Source organism: Phyllobates terribilis, unplaced genomic scaffold (genome assembly GCF_046119375.1).
Source record: "Phyllobates terribilis strain yellow unplaced genomic scaffold, ASM4611937v1 Scaffold_1__5_contigs__length_1240528914, whole genome shotgun sequence".
Classification (NCBI taxonomy): domain Eukaryota; kingdom Metazoa; phylum Chordata; class Amphibia; order Anura; family Dendrobatidae; genus Phyllobates; species Phyllobates terribilis.
In genome coordinates, this window is record NW_027362761.1 from 330,012,403 (window position 1) to 330,031,038 (window position 18,636).

The following is an 18,636-nucleotide window of genomic DNA, read 5'->3' on the forward strand; positions in this document are numbered from 1 at the left end:
GTAAAAAAAAACAGTTTGAGTGTGTCGCTTATTGTTCAGACACAAATATATCTAATTTAACAAGTTTGGTATACACCAGGAAATTATAACTGTGGTTTTACAGTTCCACGGTTCAAATCTCTGTATTATCCACTTTTTTGTCTTTTTTGCATAAAAAAAAACATTTTTAGTGTCTCGCTGACTGTTCAGACACCAATATATCTGATTAAAAGAGTCTGGTGTAGGCCAGAGAACTAGAACTGTGTTTTTCCTCTTCCACGGTTCAAATCTGTCTGTTATCAACCTGCTTGCCTTTTTTCCATAAAAAAAAAACAGTTTGAGTGTGTCACTGACTGTTCAGACACAAATATATCTATTTTAACAAGTCTGGTATACGCCAGGAAATTATAACTGTGGTTTTGTAGTTCCACGGTTCAAATCTCTGTATTATCCACTTTTTTGTCTTTTTTGCATTAAAAAAAACATTTTCAGTGTCTCGCTGACTTTTCAGACACCAATATATCTGTTTAAAAGAGTCTGGCGTAGGCCAGAGAACTAGAACTGTGTTTTTCCTCTTCCACGGTTCAAATCAGGGTGTTAAAAACCTGCTTGCCTTTTTTCCATAAAAAAATAGTTTGAGTGTGTCGCTGACTGTTCAGACACAAATATATCTATTTTAACAAGTCTGGTATACACCAGGAAATTATAACTGTGGTTTTGCAGTTCCACGGTTCAAAGCTCTGTATTATCCACTTTTTTGTCTTTTTTGCATAAAAAAAAACATTTTCAGTGTCTCGCTGACTGTTCTGACACCAATATATCTGTTTAAAAGAGTCTGGTGTAGGCCAGAGAACTAGAACTGTGGTTTTCCTCTTCCACGGTTCAGATCTCCTTTTTATTATCCTATTGCCCTTTATATTGCGAGTGTAAGCTATTTTACTTCATTTACAATGGGCAAGGCGCATGGCAAGGGACGTGGAACTGGACATTCTTGTGATGGTGTGTGCAGAGGATGAGGCCGTGTCCAAGGCTAAAATGTGCAACAACCAACAGCCACATCTTCTTGCTCCCAGTTCTTGACTGAATTGCTAGGGAAGCACACAACAGCACCACTATTGCGAACTGATCAGTGTGAACAGGTTATTGATTGGATAGCAGATAATACTTCAAGTCATCTGGGCACCACCACCTCCGGTCTGTCTTCCACACGGTCAAGTGTTAGTAGCCGTGAGTCTCGACTGCATACTCCTCCTCACCCTGATGCTCCTTCCTCCCACCATGCCGAGTGTTGTCAGACAGCAACTGATCCCACAGTTGGACACTCTGAATAGCTGTTCACTGGTCCATTTCCATATTTGGGCCCCTCGCCTGCTCCGATTGAAGTGGAGGAGATCCCATGTAGCGATGGTCAAATATTTGAACAGCCACGGCCACAGGAAGGCGATGCTGGCAATTTGTCACCAGAGGTGGACGATGATGAGACACAATTGCCACGAAGAGAGGAGGAGGACCGTCGTGAGTAAGTAGAAGAGGAGGAGGTGGTGGATGATCTAGTAACTGACCCAATGAGGCAGGAGGACACGCAGAGTGAGGCCAGCAGCACACAGTTGGAGGGAGGCAGAGTACCCCAACAGGCAGGAAAAATCAGTTTGGTGGCCGCAGACAAAAGGCGGGCAACCGTTCCCCATAACACCAACATGAGGGACGTTGCCAGTACAACCTGTATGTCTTCCAGAGTCTGGAATTTTTTTAAAGACTCTGCTGATAACCCCAAAAGGCCATTTGTACCACCAGCCAGGCCAGCTTCAGCAGGGGTGACAAAACTACCAGCCTGACCACCACCAGCATGATTAGGCACATGGCAGCAAAGCACCCGACTTTGTGGGGCGAACCCCAGGGTCCACGACCAGGGTCAGCGGGTGTCACTACTGCTTATTCCACTGTTGCGCGTGTAAGAGAACCCCCTGTTGTGCGTGCAAGGCTATCCCCTGTCCATACTGCATGCAAAGATGCCCCCTCCTCTCAGTCTTCACTTGTTATGGCAGTTTCTCAAGAAAGAGCATCAACGTCCACGTCCACGTCCCACCGCAGCGTTCAATTGTCGATATCCCAGACCTTTGAATGAAAGTGCAAATTCGCAGCCAACGCCCCACAGGCCCCAGTCCTAAATTTGCACATTTCATGACTGCTTGCATTGGAAATGCTGCCTTTTAGGCTGGTGGAGACGGAATCCTTCCTCAACCTTATGGCGGTAGCCGTCCCTCGGTATTCGGTCCCCAGCCGACACTGTTTTGCCCGGTGTGCCATCCCCGCACTACACAAGCACATGTCCCAAAACATCTGCCATGCCCTCAACAATGCAGTTACTGAGAGAGTCCACCCGACAACGGACACGTGGACAAGTGCTTGTGGCCAGGGACGGTACATCTCCCTGACGGTACACTGGGTAAACATACTGGAAGCCGGGACCCAGTCGGACCTTGGGATGGAACACATCCTCCCCACACTGAGGATAGCGGGCCCTATGTCAGTCAGAGTTGCCCCCACAGTATACAGCTCCTGCGCATCATCCTCCTCCTCATGATCAGCCTCCATCTCAGATATCACCACATCAGTTACAAGCTGGAAGCACTGCAGTACTGCCTCAGCTAAGCGGCAACAGGCTGTGCTGAAACTCATAAGCTTACGTGATAAACCTCACACTGCTTGTGAGTTGTGGACAGCTGTGAAAGAGCAGGCAGATCTGTGGCTGAGACCGCTCAACCTACATACAGGCATGGTCATGTGTGACAATGGCCGTAACCTGGTGGTTGCTCTGAGGCGAGGCGAGATCACACATGTACCATTCCTGGCTCACGTGCTTAACCTCGAGGTTCAGCGATTTCTTAAATCGTACCCCGAGTTGCCAGATCTGCTCGTCAAAGTACGCCGCCTGTCAGCTCATATTCAGAGGTTGGCTACAGCTTCCGCCGCCCTTGCTGTGTTGCAGCAGCGTTTGCAGCTTCCGGCACATCGACTGGTGTGTGATGTCCCCACACGTTGGAACTCTACCCTCCACATGTTGCAAAGGATTTGTGAGCAGAAGAGAGCAGTTGTGGAGTACCAGCTGCAACAAGGCCGTCGATATTCTGGTCAGACTCCACACATAAGACCTCAGGAGTGGACCTGGATGTCTGTAATATGTACCATCCTCACAAACTTTGAGGAGTCCACCAAGATGGTGAGTGGCGATGACGCCATCATTAGCATCAGCATCCCACTTGTCTGTCTTTTGCAATGCTCTGTGCATAGAATTAAAGAGGAGTCATTGCAGCCAGAGTATGATGAGATGGATCAAGAAGCCGTAGCGGGTGATTACACACAGTCCGGCCTCATCTCATCCCAACGTGCATTGGGGGACAATGAGGGAGAGAAGGAGGAGGAGGAGGAAGAACAGGAGCTGATATCATGCGCTGTAGATGGTAGTACCTGTACAACTGTCATACCGTCGGCTCAGCGTGGGTGGAATGAGGACAGGGGGGAGGAGGAGGAGGAGAGCATGGTCAGTCGTCATCTGGGTGAGGACATGGAAGTCTTGCCCGTTACCAGCCTGGCACGCATGGCTGACTTTATGTTACGCTGCCTTAACCGTGACCCTCGCTTAGTGAAAATGTTGGGTGACAGTCATTACTGGTTGGTGACACTTTTAGACCCCCACTACAAAGAGAACTTTCACTCCCTTATTCCTGAGGTGGAGAGGTCTACAAAAATGGGGCGGTACCAGAAGGCCCTTGCTGCAGAACTGTTAAAAAAAATTCCCATCTGAACACGCTAGCGGCAGAGGTCACAGTTCGTTGACCAACCAAGGCGTACAGGCGAGAGAGACGCAACTCCAATCCAGCAGAGGCAGGGGAATACTGTCAATGTTCTGGGACAGTTTTCTGAGACCCACCCAGCTTACAGGCCCTGAGGCGCGGAGTACTCTCACAAGGAGTGGAAAGTTTCAAAAGATGGTGAGGGAGTACCTTGCCGACTGTACCAGCTTCTCCGTGATTCCTCTGTGCCTTTTAATTATTGGGTATCCAAGCTTGACACTTGGAATGAACTCGCTCTGTACGCCTTGGAGGTCCTGGCTTTCCCTGCCGCTAGCATGTTATCGGAGCGCGTTTTTAGTGCCGATGGGGAATTATAACTGATAAGCGCACTCGCCTGTCAACTGACAATGCTGACAAGCTGACCCTTATCAAAATGAACAAGGGCTGGATGGGCCAGACTTCTCATCACCACAAAATGACAGCAGAGTAACATAAAGTCAAATCCACTGTGTTGTTTCGAGAGGTGTTTTCCCATGCATCGCTTCACACCCACACATGGGTATACACTTCCTCATTTAGGCTGTTTTTTGCTCTTTTCCTTATCCTCAGCCTCCACCAACACTTTACCACCAGGCTGACCGTGGCCCGTATTGCCAGCATTGCAAGTTCCTCCGTCCCAATTTTTGGCAGCTTTTGCTTAGAAGGTATACGCAAAGACTATGGGAGACCCACACTCAAATAATGGAAATCATGTTTTTAAAATGCTGTACTACCTCACCGTCTCTTCCAAGGGGCATTAAAACCAACTTGTTAAACAACTCTGACCTCCACGTCTCTTCCAAGGGGCATTAAAAACATCTTGTTAAACCACTCTGACCTCCACGTCTCTTCCAAGGGGCATTAAAACCATCTTGTTAAAACACTCTGACCTCCACGTCTCTTCCAAGGGGCATTAAAACCATCTTGTTAAAACACTCTGACCTCCACCACTCTTCCAAGGGGCATTGATATTGACTTTTTATTCCACTGCGACCTCCACCACTCTTCCAAGGGGCATTAAAACCGTCGTGTTAAGCTACTGTGATCTCCATGTCTCTTCCAAGGGGCATTAAAACCGTCTTGTTAAGCTACTCTGACCTCCATGTCTCTTCCACGGGGCATTGATATTGTCTTTTTATTCCACTGTAACCTCCACCACTCTTCCAAGGGGCATTAAAACCATCTTGTTAAGCTACTGCGACCTCCACCACTCTTCCAAGGGGCATTGATATTGTCTTTTTAATCCACTGCGACCACGACCACTCTTCCAAGGGGTATTGATAGTGTCTTTTTATTCCACTGCGACCTCCACCACCCTTCCAAGGGGCATTAAAACCATCTTGTTAAGCTACAGTGACCTCCACGTCTCTTCCAAGGGGCATTAAAACCGTCTTGTTAAGCTACTGTGACCTCCTCGTATCTTCCAAGGGGCATTAAAACCATCTTGTTAAGCTACTGTGAACTCCACCACTCTTCCAAGGGTCATTAATATTGTTCTTTTATTCCACTGTGACCTCCACCACTCTTCCAAAGGGCATTAAAACCGTCTTGTTAAGCTACTGTGACCTCCACTTCTCTTCCAAGGGGCATTAAAATCATCTTGTTAAGCTGCTGTGACCTCCACGTCTTTTCCAAGCGGCATTAACACCATCTTGTTAAGCTACTGTGACCTCTACGTCTCTTCCACGGGGCATTGATATTGTCTTTTTATTCCACTGTAACCTCCACAACACTTCGAGGGGGCTTTAAAACCATCTTGTTAAGCTACTGCGACCTCCACCACTCTTCCAAGGGGCATTAAAACCGTCTTGTTAAGCTACTGTGACCTCCACGTCTCTTCCAAGGGGCATTAAAACCGTCTTGTTAAGCTACTGTGACCTCCACGTCTCTTCCAAGCGGCATTAAAACCATCTTGTTAAGCTACTGTGACCTCCACGTCTCATCCACGGGACATTGATATTGTCTTTTTATTCCACTGTAACCTCCACAACACTTCCAATGCTCATTAAAACCGTCTTGTTAAGCTATTGTGACCTCCACGTCTCTTCCAAGGGGCATTAAAACTGTCTTTTAAAGCTACTGTGACCTCCACGTCTCTTCCAAGGGGCATTAAAACCGTCTTGTTAAGCTACTGTGACCTCCACGTATTTTCCAGGGGGCACTACAACCGTCTTGTTAAGCTTCTGCGACCTCCACCACTCTTCCAAGGGGCATTGATATTGTCTTTTTATTCCACTGTAACCTCCACCACTCTTTTAAGGGGCATTAAAACTGTCTTGTTAAGCTACTGTGACCTCCACGTCTCTTCCAAGGGGCATTAAAACAGTCTTGTTAAGCTACTCTGACCTCCACGTCTCTTCCAAGGGGCATTAAAACCGTCTTGTTAAGCTGCTGCGACCTCCACCACTCTTCCAAGGGGAATTGATATTGTCTTTTTATTCCACTGTAGCCTCCACCACTCTTCCAAGGGGCATTAAAACCGTCTTTTTAAGCTACTGTGACCTCCATGTATCTAACAAGGGGGCATTAAAACCATCTTGTTAAGCTACTGCGACCTCCACAACTCTTCGAAGGGGCATTGATATTGTCTTTTTATTCTACTGCAACCTCCACCACTCTTCCAAGGGGCAATAAAATCATCTTGTTAAGCTACTGAGACCTCCACCACTCTTCCATGGGGCATTGATATTGTCTTTTTATTCCACTGCAACCTCCACCACTCTTCCAAGGGGCATTAAAACCATCTTGTTAAGATACTGTGATCTCCACGTCTCTTCCAAGGGGCAATAAAACCACCTTGTTAAGCTACTGAGACCTCCATCACTCTTCCAAGGGGCATTGATATTGTCTTTTTATTCCACTGAAGCCTCCACCACTCTTCCAAGGGGCATTAAAACCATCTTTTTAAGCTACTGTGACCTCCATGTATCTAACAAGGGGCATTAAAACCGTCTTGTTAAGCTACTGCGACCTCCATGACTCTTTCAACGGGCATTGCATTTCCTACTAATTTTAGTCACCTTTTGCTTTTCAATGCATAGGCGAACACTAAGGGAGACCCACTCCCCAGTAATGGGTAGAAGGTTTTTAGTACTCTGTAATCCATGTTTGTTTCAAGGGGCATTGCAGTTCCTCATAATTTTTGGAAAGCCTTCCATTCACTGCTTAGGCCAACAGTGTACAGGAGACCCAGATGCTATAAATGGAAAAAATGGTTTAGTTAAGGCTAGAGATGAGCGTTGTTCTACTCGAACTGTTCGCCAATCTCAAATTCGAGCTGTTTTGGGCGGTGTTCGAGCCGTTCGGCGAACACGAACAATTTGAGAAAAATTCGACTGTTCGAGGTTATGTTCGATAACTCTTCGTGCACCAAAATCATAACTGGATTTTTTCTCAGTAATGATGAAAATTAATGTTAATACGCAGTTTGAGTGTACAGCGGGGTGGGGGGAGGGGCAGGGGATGGATCTCTGCAGGAACAATGAAGTTCTCCATTTTTTTTTCTCTTTCCCGCATTTACAGTGGGGAGGTGCAATCTGTCAGCCTATCAGCAGCGCACACACGGAGCGAAGTGCTTTTTTTCACACAAGCAAGGGCATGTGTCATTGGCAGTGTATGTCACATGTCCTTGCCCTATAAGACCAAGCCATTTTCCCCGTCGCCACCATTTTCTCACTGCTGCAGCTGCGTGTTAGACGGCACCGCTGTTGCTGTGTGCGCTATACCTTGTTAATTTCAAGCCAATTTTCGCACAAATATACAGATAGCTTGGGAGTAGGGAATAGTTGTGATTGCAGTCCTTTTAAGGACTAGGTTACAGCATTTCCTACGACTTTTATCAGGGAGGTCTGTGCTCTTAAATAGATCGGTTGTGGGAGTAAAGACTATTTGTAATTGGAGTCCTTTTCAGGACTAGGTTACATGAGTTCCTATCAGTTTTTGCCAGGCAGGTCTGTGCCAGTGCTGTGCAAGTTTTTTTCACAGCATTTGGCTGAATCTAGCAAAGCTAATCCTTTTTGGCCTATTGCAGAGTGTGTTAGTCAGTGGAGTAGCCTATCTGTGTTGCAAGATATACCACCTGTGTATAGAATACCAATTTTTTTACTGCACCTAGTGAAGTAAAATCTTTTGGGCATAGCATCATTCTATTAGTCCATCTATTCTGACCTCCATCAGGTTGCAAATTAAAACTAATTTTTATCTGCATCTACAGTACCTCTGAAAAAATATTTGGGCTTCTAGCAGTGTGTGGGACTTGTTCTATTAGTCCATCTATACTGACCTCCATCAGGTTGCAAACTGAATATATTTTTTTCTGCATCTACCTCTGAAAAAATATTGGGCTTCTAGCTGTGTGTGGGTCTTGTTCTATTAATCCATCTATACTGATCTCCATCAGGTTGCAAACTGAATATATTTTTTTCTGCATCTACCTCTGAAAAAATATTTGGCCTTCTAGTAGTGTGTCGGACTTTCTCTATTAGTCCATCTATACTGACCTCCATCAGGTTGCAAATTAAAACTAATTTTTATCTGCATCTACAGTACCTCTGAAAAAATATTTGGGCTTCTAGCAGTGTGTGGGACTTGTTCTCTTAGTCCATCTATACTGACCTCCATCAGGTTGCAAACTGAATATATTTTTTTCTGCATCTACCTCTGAAAAAATATTGGGTTTCTAGCTGTGTGTGGGTCTTGTTCTATTAATCCATCTATACTGACCTCCATCAGGTTGCAAACTGAATATATTTTTTTCTGCATCTAGCTCTGAAAAAATATTTGGCCTTCTAGTAGTGTGTCGGACTTTCTCTATTAGTCCATCTATACTGACCTCCATCAGGTTGCAAACTGAATATAATTTTTTTCTGCATCTAGCTCTGAAAAAATATTTGGCCTTCTAGTAGTGTGTCGGACTTTCTCTATTAGTCCATCTATACTGACCTCAATCAGGTTGCAAATTAAAACTAATTTTTATCTACATCTACAGTACCTCTGAAAAAAATATTTGGGCTTCTAGCAGTGTGTGGGACTTGTTCTATTAGTCCATCTATACTGACCTCCATCAGGTTGCAAACTGAATATAGTTTTTTCTGCATCTACCTCTGAAAAAATATTGGGCTTCTAGCTGTGTGTGGGTCTTGTTCTATTAATCCATCTATACTGACCTCCATCAGGTTGCAAACTGAATATATTTTTTTCTGCATCTACCTCTGAAAAAATATTTGGCCTTCTAATAGTGTGTCGGACTTTCTCTATTAGTCCATCTATACTGACCTCCATCAGGTTGCAAACTGAATATAATTTTTTTCTGCATCTAGCTCTGAAAAAATATTTGGCCTTCTAGTAGTGTGTCGGACTTTCTCTATTAGTCCATCTATACTGACCTCCATCAGGTTGCAAATTAAAACTAATTTTTATCTGCATCTACAGTACCTCTGAAAAAATATTGGGGCTTCTAGCAGTGTGTGGGACTTGTTCTATTAGTCCATCTATACTGACCTCCATCAGGTTGCAAACTGAATATATTTTTTTCTGCATCTACCTCTGAAAAAATATTGGGCTTCTAGCTGTGTGTGGGTCTTGTTCTATTAATCCATCTATACTGACCTCCATCAGGTTGCAAATTCAAAATAATTTTTTTCTGCATCTAACCCAGCCAATAGTTTTGGCCTAATACCACAGTTTGGCCACTCAGCTCTGCTCGGTTACCATCCATTGTTTTTTTGTGCAAACAACTCCAGAGTTGTGAATTAGTTAACCACCAAAATGAGTGGAAAAAGGCCTGCTGCTGGTGGAAAGGGGAATAGGCGTGTTGGGAAGGGGAAAAAAGGTTGTGTCCGTGGGGTAGGTGTTAAAGCAACAGTAACATCTGCAGAAGAAAGACCATCTTCCAGCCAAACTAAAATGTCCACTTCTTTTAGCGGACAATGTGATAAGATCCCTTTCTTACGGCCACGCCAATCGCTACAAATTCCAGATGAGGCACAAAAACAGCAGGTGCTTCAACGGATATCAAGTGCTCCTTTAAGTGGGCTCTCCTCCACATCAACTTCAACATCACAAATACTCCAGTCCTCAAAGGTGTCACCCAAATCGCACTTGCTTCCTCACAGCTCCCAAATCTCCAGCTGCCCGTCTGAGTATGAGGTAGAACAGATGGTTGAGTCTGCAGAGCTGTTTACTCATACTATAGCCTGGGAATCAGAGGTCGACTCCAGCGCTTCTGTGAATCCAGACGAGGAAATGATCTGCACTGATGCCCAGAATCTTTATGAGTCGGATCCAGGACCAGACGCAGAAGGTTCTGACCATAATGTAGACCCTCATTCCCAAACTGTAACTCCTGTTGGTGGAGACAATGAGGAAGACGATGATAAGACTCAAATACCTGATTGGAGCGACAACTTTAGTTTTTTGTCAGGGCAGGAACAGGTTGGCTCTGAGGACGACGGGTGTGATAACGCACAGGGTGATGATGATGAGGTCGGAGATCCCACTTACTGTCAACCCACAGTCAGCCAAGAGATGAGGTCAGCAGAGGAGGTGGAGGAAGATGCTAGTGACGACGAGGTCAGGTTGCGCCTTCCTGGACAGAGACGTAGTACTGGAAGCACATCAACAACTGCATCCTCAAACACAACTCTGCCTCTCACCACAAGTCGTGGTGGCTCTTCAGGTCGCATGGGTGCTAAGCCTTGCATAGCGTGGGCATTTTTTCAGATCGATAAAGATGACCCAACTCGTGTTATCTGTAACATTTGTCAGCAAAAGCTAAGTAGAGGCCAAAAAATACATAGTTTGAGTACTTCATGCATGAACCGGCACATGGACATGAAGCATAAGTTGCAGTGGGAAGCTCAGTGTGCTACAATGCGGCCTAGCCGGCCGGGCCAACCACCGTCTGCCATATCTTGTGCATCCGCGGCCTCTTCATCCTCTGTGACTGGGGGGACAGCAGTCACACCTGTTTTGGGGCGCAGACCTGCCACCTCTTTACCCGCAACAGCCAGCGTGATTGGCAGGTCATCATTTTCTTTGGAGGTGGTAACACCAGCTGGTGTTGAGCGCTGTCCGACATCGATAGCACCACCTTTGGATCAAGGCAACCTAACATGTCCGCCTGCATCTTCCTCACAGACCGGCAGTTTGCCGGGGACACCCTTATCAACCCCGTCTAAGCACAATAGCCAGCCCTTGGTCCCTCAGATGTGGACAAGTAAAAGACCATTTCCTCCTAGCCATGAGAAAGCTAAGAGGTTGAATTTCACCATCTGCAAGCTCTTGGCTACAGAAATGCTGCCTTTCCGCCTGGTGGACACAGAGGATTTTCGAGACCTTATGTCCGTCGCAGTGCCCCAGTACCAGATGCCCAGTCGGCACTACTTCTCAAAGAAAGGTGTGCCTGCGCTCCACCAGCATGTCGCACACAACATCACCGCTTCTTTGAGAAACTCTGTGTGTGACAGGGTGCATTTCACCACAGACACTTGGACGAGTAGGCATGGACAGGGGCGTTACATGTCGCTGACTGGGCACTGGGTAACTATGGTGACAGCAGGACAAGGGGCTGCTGTCCAAGTCTTGCCGTCCCCACGAGTTGTGCGTCAATCCTCTTTATGTCAAAGTTCCTCCACTGCTTCTGCCTCCTCAACCTCCTCTCGGTCTTCCACCTGCACCCAAAGCCTGTCTGGTCATGCCACAAGCTTTCTAACTGCGCAGAAGGGATCCTGCACACCTCCTTACTATGCTGGCAGTAGGGCTCAACGTCATCAGGCGGTTTTTACATTGAAATGTCTGGGAAATGTGAGTCACACAGCTGAGGAGTTGTGGTCAGCTCTGGAGAACCAATTTCATGAATGGTTGTCTCCACTGGACCTGAAACCAGGGAAGGCCGTGTGCGACAATGCTGCAAACCTGGGTGCGGCCCTTCGCCGGGGCAATGTCACACACGTGCCTTGTATGGCTCACGTGTTGAACCTGGTTGTCCAGCAATTTTTAGCCCACTATCCCAGACTAGATGGCCTTCTGCAGAGGGCACGGTCGCTGTGTGCTCACTTCCGCCGTTCGCATCCCGCAGCTCAGCGACTTACATCTCTACAGAAGTCGTTGGGCCTGCCACTTCACCGGCTAAAATGCGATGTGCCTACCCGGTGGAATTCAACTCTGCACATGTTGCAGCGACTGTGGCAGCACCGACAAGCCCTGGTGCAATACGTTCTGACGTATAGCCTGGGCCAACGAGATTCAGAGGTGGGGCAAATCACGCTGGAGGAGTGGTCTCAGATCAGGGACCTATGCACCCTTCTGCACAGTTTTGAAATGGCGACGAAGATGTTTAGTGCTGACGATGCCATTATCAGCATGACTATTCCGGTGATTTACATGCTGGAGCACATGTTAAACAGAATTCGGAGTCAGGTGGTGGCACAAGAGGAGGTGGAGGAAGTAGAGGAGGAGGAGTTGTATGCGGAAGGGCTAACATCTGCAAGGTCCAGAAGGTCGGCAGCACCAAGGCGGCAGGCATGTGAGGGTGGGGGAGATGGTTTTACCAGGGCGCATGGTAGCAGCCAAACTAGTGAGGAAGGTGCAGGAGCCCAGGAAGAAGTGGAGGACGAACTGATGGAAGACTCATCAGATGAGGGAGACCTTGATCACATTTCTGTTGTGCGAGGTTGGGGGGAGAGGACAGAGGAAGGAAGCATGATTGTTACCTCGCCACCAACACAACAGGGACTTGGTGCTCCTGGATGCGCAACACACATGAGTGCCTTCTTGCTGCACTACCTGCAACATGACCCTCGAATTGTGAGAATTAGAAATAATCCTGACTACTGGGTTGCCACACTGTTAGATCCCCGGTACAAAAGTAAATTTGCAGAAATTATTCCTGCCATAGAAAGGGATGCACGCATGCAGGAGTATCAGCAGAGACTGTTGCAGAATCTTACATGTGCTTTTCCACAAAATACCAGTGGTGCACGTAGTGAATCTCACAGTTCCAACTTGCCAACCGTGGGACCGTCAAGTGTTCAGCACTCAAACCGTAACAGAACCACAGTATCTGCTGGTAACATCAATTTTGCGGAATCATTTCACCACTTTTTTAGCCCATCCTTTGCAAGGCCACAGGAGACAAGAAGTCTGACACATAGTCAACGCCTAGAGACGATGGTACAGGAGTATCTCCAAGTAAACATTGATGCCACGACTGTGTCACTGGACCCTTGCTCTTTTTGGGCTTCCAATCTGGATAAATGGCCGGAGCTAGCCACTTACGCCTTGGAGATCTTGTCATGCCCCGCAGCCAGCGTTCTGTCTGAAAGTGTGTTCAGCGCTGCTGGTGGTGTGCTGACAGACAAGCGCACGCGGCTCTCCACTGATAATGTAGACAGACTCACGTTCATAAAGATGAACAAATCATGGATCCAAAACGACTTTTCTACCCCTGTGTCATCCTGGGGAGAGTAAAAGCTTGATGATTGGTTAAAATCACCCTACCAAACGTTTTAAGCTTTCAAATTACTAATCATGTTTATCTGTATCTTGACTGGAAAATAATTTGGGCTTTGTAGCAGTGTGCAGCACTGATCCTATTAGGCCATCTATAATAAGCTCCACCAGATTTAAAATTAAAAATAATTTTTAGCTGCATCTAGCCCGGAAAATAATTTTGGGGCTCCGAGATGCGCAAGACACATAAGTGCCTTCTTGCTGCACTACCTGCAGCATGACCCTCATATTGTCAGAATTCGAAGTAATCATGACTACTGGGTTGCCACACTCTTAGATCCCCCAAACTTTTCGATCAACCTTTTCATTTTAATAAAGACCAAAAAAATGGTCATTTTTGAAATTATAAGCATTAGCAGGTTGTTAGAAACTGAAATCAAACAGTTTTCAACTCAAAACTTTATTCTAGGTGATGTTACATTTTCACATAGGACCCCTTGTTCGAAAGGAGCTTCTGAACTCTCTCGTCCATTGAATTTGTCAGGTTTTGGATGGTTTCTGCTTCAATTGTTTTGCATGAGGACAGAATACCCTCCCAGAGCTGTTGCTTAGATGTGAACTGCCTCCCGCCATCATAGACACTCCTTTTAATGATGCTCCAAAGGTTCTGAATGGGGTAGAGGTCAGGGGAGCATGGGGGTCACACCATAAGTTTGTCCCCTTTTATGCCCATATCAGCCAGAGATGCAGATGTTTTATGTGCAGCATGAGATGGTGCATTATCATGCAGAAAAATGATCTTGCTGTGAAATACACGGTTCTTCTTCTTGAACCATGGCAGGAAGTGCTGTTTGAGAAAATCCACATACATTATGGAGTTCATCTTTAGCGCCTTCAGGGATCCTAAAGGGGCCGACAATCTCTCTCCCCATGATTCCAGCCCAAAACATTACTCCACCTCCTCCTTGTTGGCGCTGTAGCCGTGTTTGCGTGGGGTGTCCATCAACCAGCCATCCTCCACTCCATCCATCTGGACCATCGAGCGCTGCACGGCACTCATCCGTGAACAAAACAGTTTTGAAATCAGTCTTCATGTAATGTTTGGCCCACTGGAGCCGTTTCTGCTTGTGTGAAGTGGATAGAGGAGGTCGACAGGATGGCGTATGCACAGCTGCAAACCTCTGAAGGACCCTGCATCTTGTTGTTCGGGGGACGTTGGAGGCACAAGTAGCTTCAAAAACTTGTCTGCTGCTATGACAAGGCTTTTTTGCCGCTGCTCTTTCAACCTGACGTAATTGCCTGTAGGAAAGAGTCCTCAATTTGCCCTTATCAGCACGCACACGTGTGTACTGTGAATCAGCTATATACTTCTTGATTGCCAAGACACTTCATCCTGATCATCGCACAATGTTGATTGTAGTCATGCCTTGACCTAAACACTCCACAATTTGTTGCTTCTCAGCAGCCGACACATCCTTTTTCTTTCCCATTTTGGCAGAAAATGTAGGCTGCTTAATAATGTGAGAGAGCCTTCTTAAGTAGTCTTGCCTTTCATTGGACACACCTGCCAAACTAATTAGCACAGGTGTCTGCAATTGCTTACAGTGATATAAAGAGCCCTGACACACATCACCATCAATGAGTTTAACTGACAAACAAACAAATTCTTCCCTTATCACTCCTAAACACTTTTTGCATAATAATTTGGAACGCGGTGTACATGTGCTTTTCCACAAAACACCAGCGGTTCACGTAGTGAATCTTACAGTTCTAACTTGCCAACCGTGGTCTGTATGGAATTGTTCAATAAAGGGCCCAAAATTAAGATAACATAGATGGGAGAGGTCTCTATGAATAGGAATTCCTAAGTATTTGATACCCTGTGAGGGCCAGGCAAAGGGAAAGTTGGACTGGATGGAATCCTATATGGATTTGGGGAGGGAGACATCGAGGGCCTCAGACTTCGCTGCATTGATTTTAAAATTTGACCATGTAACAAAGTGATCTATTTCAGCCATAACAGCATGGATGGATATATGTGATTGAGTGATATATACTAGGACATTATCAGCAAATAGAGAGCACTTGTACTCGGTGCCTCCCACCTCAATCCACCTAATATTGGGGTTATGGCGAATTGATGAGAGCAGGTGCTCCGTCGCTAGGATGTATAAGAGAGGGGACAGAGGACATCCCTGCCTTGTCCCATTGGTGATTGTGAAAGGTGATGAAAATGTTCTGATGCACCCCCTGGGCCTTGGGACACCCGGAGCCGGACCCTTTTTGGTGGATGCTGGTGGTTGTAGTCTTCGTGGCGGCGACCCGGTTCCGTGGCTCAGGGCGGTCAAACCAGTGGCGGAACTATTTATGTGGTTTTGATGTTTAAATGTCCGACTACGCCACCCGTGGATTGCGGTCAGAGTGAACCGCCCCTACCGGGCAGAACGCTGAGGCTGGTGTTGTGGGTGCAGCAGAGCGTAGCATAACTCCCCACGGGAGGAGTATAGCCTCAGGGCAGTGTATGCGGAGGATGGGGGTGATGGTGCAGGGCAGCAGCAGTAACGACACGGAGTCAGTGATGCAGTCCAGGGCCTTTACTCACAGTTCTTATTATCCAGACCACGTCTGCAGGTAACGGCTGCCCACGTCGTACTGTGCTCACCAGGTGAGGGGCTCAGACAACTCCCAGATAACTGTGGAGCACTTCACAGGACCCCCTTTGTGTGTCCTTTGTCTGGCCTTTCTTACCAACACTTCTGTCCGGCTGCCTCGGGCCTCCTCTTGGTAAACTTGGCGCCAGTTTCCCTGACCCTATGTGGTGCCTTCCTAGCGGGTGTAGCGAGGGGCTGCGCCACATAAAATGTCAGAGCCTCCGGTTTCTAGCTGAGGGTCGTTTCCTGCCTCCACTAGTTCGGGGACCGGTCTCCCCCTTTGGCCTGACCCCTCCACGCAGGTGGATTCGGGCGTGCGGTGGCGACTCGCCCGTCCGCACCCCTGGGATCCCTTCATTCCTCGTTCCTGGAGCCTTCTCCGCTCCTCTTCCTTCCTTCTCCCTCTTCCAGGCCTGGGCCTCTGTTACTAGGCCCGCCTCCGGAGCAGAGCTCATGCAGAGCCCCTGCTCCCTGCCACTTCTGCTCAGACTTCTCTGCACTGAACTAAGATGGTGCCCACCTTTTATACTCCCTTCTCAATGCACCCAGGAACTGCTTCCTCCCTGCTCCTGCACTACAGGGTTCCCCTTCCTCAGTGTTCCCTCCCCCCACTCCAGCCAGGGACAGGGACTGTCGTGCCCATCTCAGGGGCATATTGGTCGCCCTGCCCCACGGCAATGTGGTGTAATGCATGCAGGTGTCGGGTCCTGATCCACACTCCATCCTTACCTGAGAGTGAGATATCACACCTCTGGGTGAGGTGCAATACGTCTGTAGCAACCGAGCCCTCAGGGTGCTACAGTTCCATTTATCTTCAGCCTAGGTGACGTATTGCGATACAGGGCCGTGATTTTGGCTTTAAAAGGGTCCCCTAGACCCCTACCCCAAGCTTTTTAAGAGAATCATATATGGCGTGCCAGGAGACTCTATGGAATGCTTTCTCAGCATCCAACGAGAGTATCTAATTACAAATTTTTAACTGCATCTAGCCCAGGAAATACTTTGTGCCTAGTAGCAGTGTCTGCTAGTCAGCGGATTATCCCGGCTGTTAAGCAAGCTACACCACCTGTAGTTTAGACACTTAATTTTTTCAAAGGAAATGCTTCGGGACCATGGGATACTCAGTGAAGAGCATCAGGAGGCACCCCAAGGCATAGGGGCTGGGACTGGCAGTAGGATGCCTTGCGGTGGACAGCCGAGCTCGATCCTTATAAAAGCTTTTTAACTGCAGCAGCTTTAGTGGACGCTACTGGAGCTGGAATTACGCGGCTGCTGGCATGAGACTTGCCCTCCAATAGATCCTTGTAAATGGATTTAAAGTGTATTCATTCAAATTAGAGAGACAATTTAAATTAAAAAGCTTAGAGCTGCCTCCACCACAGGGGGGCTCGCTCGACCCACCAGCGGACAGGCACCAGTATTGGGAGAGGGGGGCTGGCCATCAGGGTTCACCGCGGCTCTGGCACAAACCCGGCGACACGGAGGTGGCACGGGCAGGAGCGGACTGGCCGTGTCGGCTTTTCACTTTTTGGATTTTAGAAGGGCATGACATGCCTATATCTGTGTCTCCCCCTCCTTTTACTCCTCCACCTCTTTTATTTTCGCATGACTATATGTACTTGTCACTTTTCCATGTGTTAGTTGTGTCTTCTGAGCAGTTTGTCAGCTTTTGGACACCTTTGAAGGTGTTTTCTATGTGTTTCTATGTGTTTTTGCTTGCCTGCCATTGGTTTTAACGGTGTTCGAAGGTGTTCGACGAACAGTTCGACGAACAGTTCGGCGAGCACACGGGTGTTCGACGAACCGAACCGAACTCGAACACTACGGGGGTGGCTCAACACTAGTCCCCGGCAAACTGCCGGTCTGTGAGAAAGATGCAGGCGGACATGTTAGGTTGCCTTGATCCAAAGGTGGTGCTATCGATGTCGGACAGCGCTCAACACCAGCTGGTGTTACCACCTCCAAAGAAAATGATGACCTGCCAATCACGCTGGCTGTTGCGGGTAAAGAAGTGGCAGAGGATGAAGAGGCCGCGGATGCACAAGATATGGCAGACGGTGGTTGGCCCGGCTGGCTAGGCCGCATTGTAGCACACTGAGCTTCCCACTGCAACTTATGCTTCATGTCCATGTGCCGGTTCATGCATGAAGTACTCAAACTATGTATTTTTTGGCCTCTACTTAGCTTTTGCTGACAAATGTTACAGATAACACGAGTTGGGTCATCTTTATCGATCTGAAAAAATGCCCAGGCTATGCAAGGCTTAGCACCCATGCGACCTGAAGAGCCACCACGACTTGTGGTGAGAGGCAGAGTTGTGTTTGAGGATGCAGTTGTTGACGTGCTTCCAGTACTACGTCTCTGTCCAGGAAGGCGCAACCTGACCTCGTCGTCACTAGCATCTTCCTCCACCTCCTCTGCTGACCTCATCTCTTGGCTGACTGTGGGTTGACAGTAAGTGGGATCTCCAACCTCATCATCATCACCCTGTGCGTTATCACACCCGTCGTCCTCAGAGCTAACCTGTTCCTGCCCTGACAAAAAACTAAAGTTGTCGCTCCAATCAGGTATTTGAGTCTCGTTGGATGCTGAGAAAGCATTCCATAGAGTCTCCTGGCACGCCATATATGATTCTCTTAAAAAGCTTGGGGTAGGGGTCTAGGGGACCCTTTTATAGCCAAAATCACGGCCCTGTATCGCAATACGTCACCTAGGCTGAAGAT